A 9,042-nucleotide genomic window follows, 5' to 3' on the forward strand; every position below is an offset into this window, starting at 1 on the left:
CCACTTGGTCGAGGGTCTTCCTCTCCTTTGCTGTCCCTCCAGCTTCCCAAGCATGATATGTCTCCAAGGAAGAGCCTCTCCTAGAAACATGCCCAAAGTATGCAAGACAAAGCTTTGTCATCCTTGACTCCACGGAGCACTCTAACTGCACCTTCTCCAAAATACATTATTCTTTTGGCAATCCATGAGGTATCAGTACTCTCCTCCAACACCAGACCTCAAAGGCATCCATTCTTTTTCTGTCAACCTTATTCATTGTTCAGCTTTCAGATGTATAGCAAGTGATTGAAAAAGACGATGGTCTAAATCAGGTGCACCTTAGTCCTCAAACTAGCATCATTGCTCCTCAGTAATTTGGAGAGGTCTCTGACTGAAGATTTTCCCAGTGCTCCTGATATTCTGACAGCTGGAGATTATATCCTGTAAGGATTGCATCCTAGGAGACCTTTTGGAAAAGTTCTACTCTGTCAGATGGGATCACTAGGAGTCAAAATTGACTTGGTATTAACACAACTGTGGCATATTCTCATGCAGTGGAGTGCTGTGCAACACTAAGCCCAATAAAGCATCTCGTAAACACAGCGTAACTTGGATGAATCTAGAGGACATTAGGCTGAGTGGCATAACTCAAACTCAGAAGGACAAATATTACATACGCACTATTATTAAAAGCTAAAGAAAGATTTACACACTCATAGCATCCGTTTTGGATGATTACCAAGGATGGGAAGGGAGGGAGAGGGCAGTAAAAAGTAACAGATAATAAATCCTTATTCAATATCTTGAGGGAAAAGCAATGTGGAGTAAAGGGATGATCAGACATTGTGGGTGTTGTAATTAATGTCATAAAGCAGAATGTGTATGAATGATTGAATGAAAAGCTAATGTTTTGTGAGCCATCACTCACATTATAATGAAAAGCGTAAAGCCTGATTTGACGGCACAGTGGCAACAGGTGAGTGTTTAACTGTTTGCATCATGCACTCAATTATCTGACTGTGAAATGGAGAGTCACCAGTTGCTGTCCCAACTCCTAACAACTCCCTGTGTCCCAGCACAGAATTGCACTCCACAGGTTTTCATGGCTGTGAATTTCTGATATAGATTTCCAGGCCTTGCCTTTGAGACTTGACCAGGTGGATTTGAACCACTAACCTTTGGATAGTAACTGAGTGTTTAGGAATACCCACCCATAAGATGTTGTGAGGAGTTAACGGAATGCTGAGGCTGTAAGAGTTTTTACAGACAAAAAGTTCAGGGCTCAAGCATTTTCTACCTTGCTCCCATTTACCAGTCACCTACTTTGTTTGTTTTTCCCTGATGGCATAAAGAGGAAGAAAAACCCAAGGAGGCTGCTTGCCAACCAGAGCGACAACTTTAAGTCCCCTCGTTGTTCGCCTCCCTCACCAAGGAGTCTGATGATAATTCCCTTCTAGGGCTTCATTTCATAAAGCAGGGCCAATTTGACTCATCGTCTCCCTGTCAGCACCCAGAGAATGAAGACCAGCTGTCGGTACCAACGTGTCTCAGCTCTGAATAGAATCAGGCAGCACGAAAAGTCAAGGGTGAAATCCCCGTAGAGATCATTAACCCCGAGGACCACATTCAAGGATTATCAGCCAAATCCAGCCCTGGCTGGGGATTCAAATAAATGCCCAGCGTCTTCTAGGTAATTTTGGATAACAACCTTGGAAGAAGGAGGCTTATATGGCCAGAGCAGAGGAGACACAACTGAAGGGCTAGCGCATGGCAATACTAAACAGACTGTGTGTTCAAAGTCACGAATGGTCCTTAGTTCAGACAGGTTCTACTGGGAACAGACTAAGTTTGAATCCAAGATGATAAACTGCTCTGTGGTCTTGGGATGTGTGTGTGTGTGTGAAATTGTTGTTGTTACTATTTGCTGTCAAGCTGGAACTGAGTTGTACGACTTGTAGCTGACCCTCCAGCAAGTTTTCAGAGGTTGTAAATCACACGGGAGGAGACTGTCTATCCTTCTTTCATGGAGCAGTTGATAGATTTGAAGATTTGAATGCCTGCCTTTGGGTCGGGCATCCAGTTCCGTGCCACCAAGGCCTCCTCCGGAGTTCCTCATGTGTATATGTGTGTGTGCATGCTTGTTTTACTTCTTTGTATTGATATTTGAGTTGAAAGTTTTTTCAGCATTTGCACTGAAAGTTTTTCTTTCAGTTATATTTATATTGTTGTTGTTGTTGTTAAGTGCCGTTGAGTCGTCGGCGATTCATAATGACCCTATGAATGAAAGACCTGAACGTGATGCATTTTGTACCGTTAGTTTAAATACCCACCACGTCTCACCATCTGTTTATTGTATATCGCCTTTACCTCACTCATCTTAGTGTCTGTTATCTATATTGTACTTTTTCCTGCCCTCTATCTTCCTTCCCATTCCTGGGAACCATCCAAGAATGTTGGCAAGGGTGTGCGTAGTTTGGGATTCATACATTTATGGTAGGAATGTAAAATGGTGCAACTAACTACTGAAAGCAATTGGTGCTTTGTTAAAAAGTTGAAGAAGGAAATCCTGTTTGATCCAGCAATTCCACTACTAGGTATATAACCTCAAGAAATAAGAAGGGCAGCATAAATTTGTATGTGCACCTGTATGTTTATCATAGCCTTACTTACAATAGCGAAGAGATGGACACAACTTAGGTTCTCATCAGGAAATGAATGGATGAAGAAACTGGTTTCTGTACCTACAAACAGTGGAATACTATGTACCACTGCTGCTGTTGTTAGGTACTGTCAAGGTGAGTAGAACTCATAGTGACCCTATAAACAGCTGACCTGAAACCTGCCCTATCCTGTGCCGTCCTCATCATCTCTGATAGACTCGAGTCTGTTCCTGAAGTCACCGTGTCAAGCCATCTCATTGGGGTCTACCTCTCCTTTGCTATCTTTCCAAGCATGATGTCCCTTACCAAGGAAGAGACTTGCTTAGCTACATGTCAGTATGGATTGAAGCTTAACATCAAGAAGACAAAAATTCTCACCATTGGGCAAATTGACAGCATCATGAGAGAAGAGATGGAGAAGAGATTGAGGTTGTTAACTATTACAGCTTGCTCGGCTCCACAATCAACACTCTTAACACCAGCAGCCAGGAAATCAAAAGACGAATTATACTGGGAAAATCTGCTGTCAGAGACCTCTCCAGAGCACTAAAAAACAACGATGTCAGTCTAGAGACTAAGGTGCGCCGAATCCAGGCCATAGTCTTTGCAATTACTTGTAATGCTTCAGAGAGTTAGACAGTGACTAAGGATGACAGAAGAGGAATCAAAGCCTTTGAGTTGTGGTGCTGGAGAATAGTCTTGAACATATCATGGACTGCCAAGAAAACAAATGGGTCTGTCTTAGGGTAAAACTGAGTCTCTTTTTGGAGGCTAGGATTTTGAAGCTCTGTCTTACATAATGTGGGCACCTGACCAGGAGAGACAAGTTCTTGGAGAAGAACATCATGCTCGAAACAGTGGAGGGACAGTGCAGGAGAGGAAGACCCCAAAAGAGATGAACTGATACAGTGACTGGGGCAATGAAGGTTGGTGTGTCGAAATTAGTGAGATTGATTCAGGACAGGGCAGGCTTCAGAGCTGCTGTACACAGGGTCATTATGGGTCAAAGGCAACTTGACAGCACATAACAACAACGTAACAGCTACATGTCAAAGGAGCACTCTGGCTGAACCTTTTCTAAGACATACATGTTTATTCCTTTGGCAGTCCATAGGCTATTCATCACTCTTCTTCAGCACCACAAGGCAAACACATCAATTCTTCTTCTGTCGTCCTTATTATTGGCTAATTCTCTGATGGAGAACAGGTGATTGAGAAGACCATGGCCTCCGTCTTCAAACTGACATCATTGCTCTTCAGCATTTTGGAGAGGTCCCTGCCAGCAGACTTGCCCAATGCGATATGTCTCCTGACTGCTGGTACCAAGGATATTGACTTTTTTTTTTTTTTACACTTCGTGAAAACATTTTATTGGCCTTTTGGATAGAAACGGGAATTTATTTGCCAGGAAGGATGATCCTGTCATACTTCTGCTGGAACCAGCACATGGCCTCTTCTTTGCTGATTCTGTGTTTGGTCCCAATGCAGCCTGTCCTGTGCTTCTTGTCTGCGATGCTGAAACCTGGCCTACCCAGCACCACATAGAAGTCCAGTCTGTAGATACCGATACTGGGGTCATATTTGATCCCAAGATCAATGTGCTCCTGGATCCCATAACCAAAGTTTCCAGTATCTGAGAAGTTATTTTTTCTTAACTCATATTCCCGCACCTTTAGACCTTTCTCCAAGATTTTCTCTGCCTTGGCCCCTCGGACTGTGCAGTGGACAGCAATTTTTTCATTTCTCCTAATGCCAAAGGATCTGACGGTGTATCTAGCTTTGGAGAGAACACAGGAGTCTGGCCTGTGAGCTGCTCCAACACCTTGGCAGCCCAGGTCAGCCTGTCTCCACTTTCGCCTACACAGATGTTGAGGCAGAGCTTGCGGATGCACACCTCCCACATGGGGTTCTCTTTTTTGCCTTGATCCTTTTGAACCATGCAGATGAAATAATTGGCACCTTCAATCCTTTCTCCATCTACCATAATATTGACTGGTGGTTCTGTGATGAAGACCTTTGTTTTCTTGATATTGAGACTCATGGTAACCTTAAGCATAACAACGAAACAGGACTCGGTCCTGTGACATCTTCATTGACTGTATGTTTGAGTCCATTGCTGTAGCTATTATGTCAATCTATCACACAGAGGGTTTCCCTCATTTTAATTGACTCTCCTTTTTTACCAGTTATGATGTCCTTTCTTACTGATTGGTTGTTGTTCATGACTTGGTTTTTGGTGTTCTGTTGTTTGCTTGTTTTTTTAAAAAATCCAGATTTGGCCTCCACTCCCTCATCCTAAGGAATATTCTGGTTGTATTTCTTCTAAAATAGATTTATTCATTTTCCTGGCAGTCTGTGCTATGTTAAACATTCTTCACCAACATCACAATTTAAATGCATCACTTCTAAATATATTCACATACATATACAGTAATATAGATAGATACACAGACATAGATACAATTAGTCACTCACTCTCATCCCCCCTGAGTCAGAACCAACTCACAGCTGATCCTCCTGCAGGTTTTCAGAGGCTGTAGATTGCATAGGAAGAGGTTGCCTATATTTCCCCCTCTAAACTGCCAAAAGAACAAACAGATGTGTCTTGGAAAAGGTTCAGCCAGAGTTCTCCTTGGACATGGTGGATTTGAACTCTAAACAGTGTTGCTGTCTTTGAGTTAGCAGTATAACTCCCTAACGACTAAGCCACCAGAGCGTTAGTGGACATAGTTACATAAATAGATATATTAGAAGCTGAGGATAGAAATAGACATAAGGTTGGTGAAAAAAAAAGACTTTAAGTGTAGAAGTACTTGTATTTCCACCCCCCAAAGTCACCAAGAAGTTGGAGGCTAGGATTTTGAAGCTCCATCTCACATAATTTGGGCACATGACCAGGAGAGACCAATCCTTGGAGAAGGACATCATGCTTGGAAGGGTGGAGGGACAGTGCAAGAGAAGAAGACCCCAGGTAAGATGGATTGATACAGGAACTGGGGCAGTGGGGGTTGGTGTGTTGGAATTAGTGAGACTGACTCAGGACAGGTCAGAGTTCAGAGATGCTGCACATAGGGTTGCTATGGGTCGCAGGTAACTCAACAGCACATAACAACCACCACCAAGAAGTTACTGAAGATGAACCAGAATAGTGCATCATGAGTAATGCTGGGACCCAAAGCTAATGCCCTACTCCAAATTCCACATTCTTCCCTCTGTAGTATGATGCTTTGATAAGTTCTTTCCTTGAACTTTCAACATATTGTTGTTAAGTGTTATTAAGTTCATTTAAATTCATGCCAACCTGTGTGACATAGTAGAACTGTCCCATAGGATTTCCTTGCCCCAGGACTGTAATCAGAAGTAGACCTGATTTCCTCCACAAAACCACTGGGTGAGTTTGAACTTCCAGCCATTTGGCTATCAGCTGAGTGCTTAAATATTTGTGCTGCCAAGACACAAGACTATTAACTTGGTTTCTGGTTCTGAAATCTCGCTGAACTCTCCTCACAACCTTTGATGCATCAGTCTCAGTTCTGAAAGCTCAGAATAAAAATATCATCTGTTGTTGTTGTTGTTGTTAAATGCTATCGAGTCAATTATAACTCATAGTGACCCTATGAATAATAGGTTGAACTTTGCCCTGTCTTCATAATTTCTGTCATCCCCAAGCCCATTGTCGCACTCACTGGTGTCAGTCCATCTTGAGGGTCTTTCTCTCTTTTGCTGACCCCTCGGCCTTTCCCAGCAGGATAGCTCTCTCCAAGGACCAGTTCTTACAGAAAATACACCTGAAGTAAGTGAGATGAAGTTTCAGCATCCTTGTCTCTAAGGAGTACTCTGGTTGCACTTTCTCCATGATTGATGTGTCTCTTCTGCCAGTCCATGGTTATGTTTAACACTCTTCAAAGAAAACTGCCTAAGATCCTGGGAAAATGTTCAAATATGTTCACCACAGCATTATATCCATAAGAAGGGAAGATGATAGTAACCTCAATATTTTAAACAGACCAGATAGTTAAGAGAATTTTGAAGTATCTATTCCTCATAGTATTATGCAGTTTTTAAATTAATCTTTCTCCAAAATGATCTAGAAAAATAATGATCAATTGTTGCCAGGATCTGGGGATGTATTGAGGGCTGATTACCAAAATCCATAAGGTATCTATGACTCTTTATCTGACATACTTTGGACATGTTACAAGGAGGGACTGGTTCTTGGAAAGAGACATCATGCTTGGGAGAGTGGAGGGACAGCACAGGAGGGGAAGGCCCTCTATGAGGTGGATTGATGCAGTGACTGGGTAAATGGGGGGGTAGGTATGTCAGAGACAATGAGATTGGCACAGGATAGGGCAGGGTTTGAGGCTGTTGTACATAGGGTCACTATGCATTGCAGACAACTCAACAACACTTAACAACAACAACAACATCTGTGACTCTGGGTCCAGATCACCTCTGCTAGCTAAACACACATTCCACTTCCTGTCTTTTGGGAATGTGAGATACTCTGTCAGTACTTAGTAAACCACCAGAGAAAAATGATGTTATTATCTAGACATTTGAGGTAGACAATCTCTTCAAAACTATTTTATAAATCCCATTGTAGAGCCTGCCAGAAAATATATTGCAAACAGCAATAACAATTGTGTTCTTTGGCAAATGGATTTTAATCTTCCGTCTGAACTTATTGGAAACTTTCACTTCAAGTTCAATGTATTTGCGTCTTGGTCTAAATGGTGATGACGGGCTTGACTCTGTGGTGAGAGGATAATGTTCTAACGAGGACAAGCAGAGACCAAGACACAAGATGGAAAAGCTATAATAAATGATAGATTTTGATAAATTACTCTGCGCTGTAGCATTTCAATTACAGAAGCACAGAGTTTACACAAGTAATTACTGAAGAAATTACCATAGAAGCACATCCATTCATTGAATTATGAGGCATCCATTCGGCCTCCTGATTACATCTTCAGTTCCAAGGATGGCAATCACAGCTTTACACAGAACTTTAATAACACAGCCTCTCTTGGATTAAAACATGCCATTGGATGGGAAATATTTGACAGGATGATAAGAAAAGGCGGTTGATTCATACTAAATAAAGAAAATGGCTCCAATCAATTAATTGCAAAGCCACAGCTTTGGCAGTCGGAAGTTGATCAATCAAGGATGCTCTTCTGAAGGGGAGCCCTGATGCTCCCAGGGGCATGAGGCTCAGCAACCAATCCAGCGTGGGAATGTTGTAGCATTGCTACCCTAAAACATGGACTTAGAGCCCCGGAGCCTCTGACTTCACATAAATACTTATAATTTCAAGGAGAGAGGCATGACTGTCTTTATTAGGAGGCTTAATCCCACCTTTTCAATCTGTATGCAGAACAGATCATCGGAGACGCTGGGCTGTACGAGGAGGAATGTGGCATCAGGATTGGTGGAAGAGTCATCAACAACCTGGGTTATGCAGATGACACAACCCTGCTCCCTGGAACTGAGGAGGACCTGAAGCGCTTGCTGCAGAAGGTCAAGGACTGCAGCCTCCTCCTATATGGATTGAAGCTCAACATCAAGAAAACAAAGATTCTCACCACTGGGCCAATTGGCAGCATCAGTATGGATGGTGAAGAGATTGAGGTAGTTAACAGTTTTAGTTTACTTGGTTCCACAGTCAACACTCTTGGTAACAGCAGCCAGGAAATCAGAAATCGAATTGCATTGGGAAAGTCGGCTGTGAGGGACCTCTCAAGAGTACTGAAGAGCAACGGCATCAGGCTGGAGACTAAGGTGCTCCTGATCCAGGCTATAGTCTTTGCAGTTACATGCTATGCAGAGAGTTGGACAGTGAATAGGGATGACAGAAAAGAATTGATGCCTTTGAGTTTTGGTGCTGGAGAAGAGTGTTGAATATACCATGGACTGCTAGGAGAACAAATGGGTTTGTCCTAGAGAGGGTGAAGCCGGAATACTCCTTGGAGTCAAGGATTCTGAAGTTTCATCTGACATACTTTGAGCATGTTGCAAGGAGGGACTGGTCTTTGGAGAAGGACATCATGTTTGGGAGAGTGGAGGGACGGCACAGGAGAAGAAGACCCTTGATGAGATGGATGGATTCTGTGAGTGGAGTGGTGGGAATGAGTGTGTTTGAGACAGTGAGGTCGGCACAGGAGAGAACGGCATTCAGGGCTCTTGTACATAGGGTGGCTATGAGTCTCAAGCGACTCGATGACACATAACAACAACAACAACAACAACCCAGAGGAAAGCCAACAGCAAAATTGGATGCATTTTAAGATTTACCAAACTTCTTCCTGCCAAGTGGTCCAATGTATATGAAAGAGAAGCAAATATACAGCTATAAATATAAAGCTATACAGGCCAGAGATTAGTAGTAGCCTTGAAGACA

General features: G+C 42.7%; 1 pseudogene; it reads right to left on the minus strand.

The window, feature by feature from the left end:
* Window positions 1-4,036: 4,036 nt before the first annotated feature.
* On the minus strand, window positions 4,037-4,563 carry LOC102844671 (annotated as a pseudogene).
* Window positions 4,564-9,042: the final 4,479 nt, after the last annotated feature.

The sequence above is a fragment of the Elephantulus edwardii genome, unplaced genomic scaffold, assembly GCF_000299155.1.
Source record: "Elephantulus edwardii isolate Elephantulus edwardi_28Jun2011 unplaced genomic scaffold, EleEdw1.0 scaffold00145, whole genome shotgun sequence".
NCBI classification, from domain to species: Eukaryota; Metazoa; Chordata; class Mammalia; order Macroscelidea; family Macroscelididae; genus Elephantulus; species Elephantulus edwardii.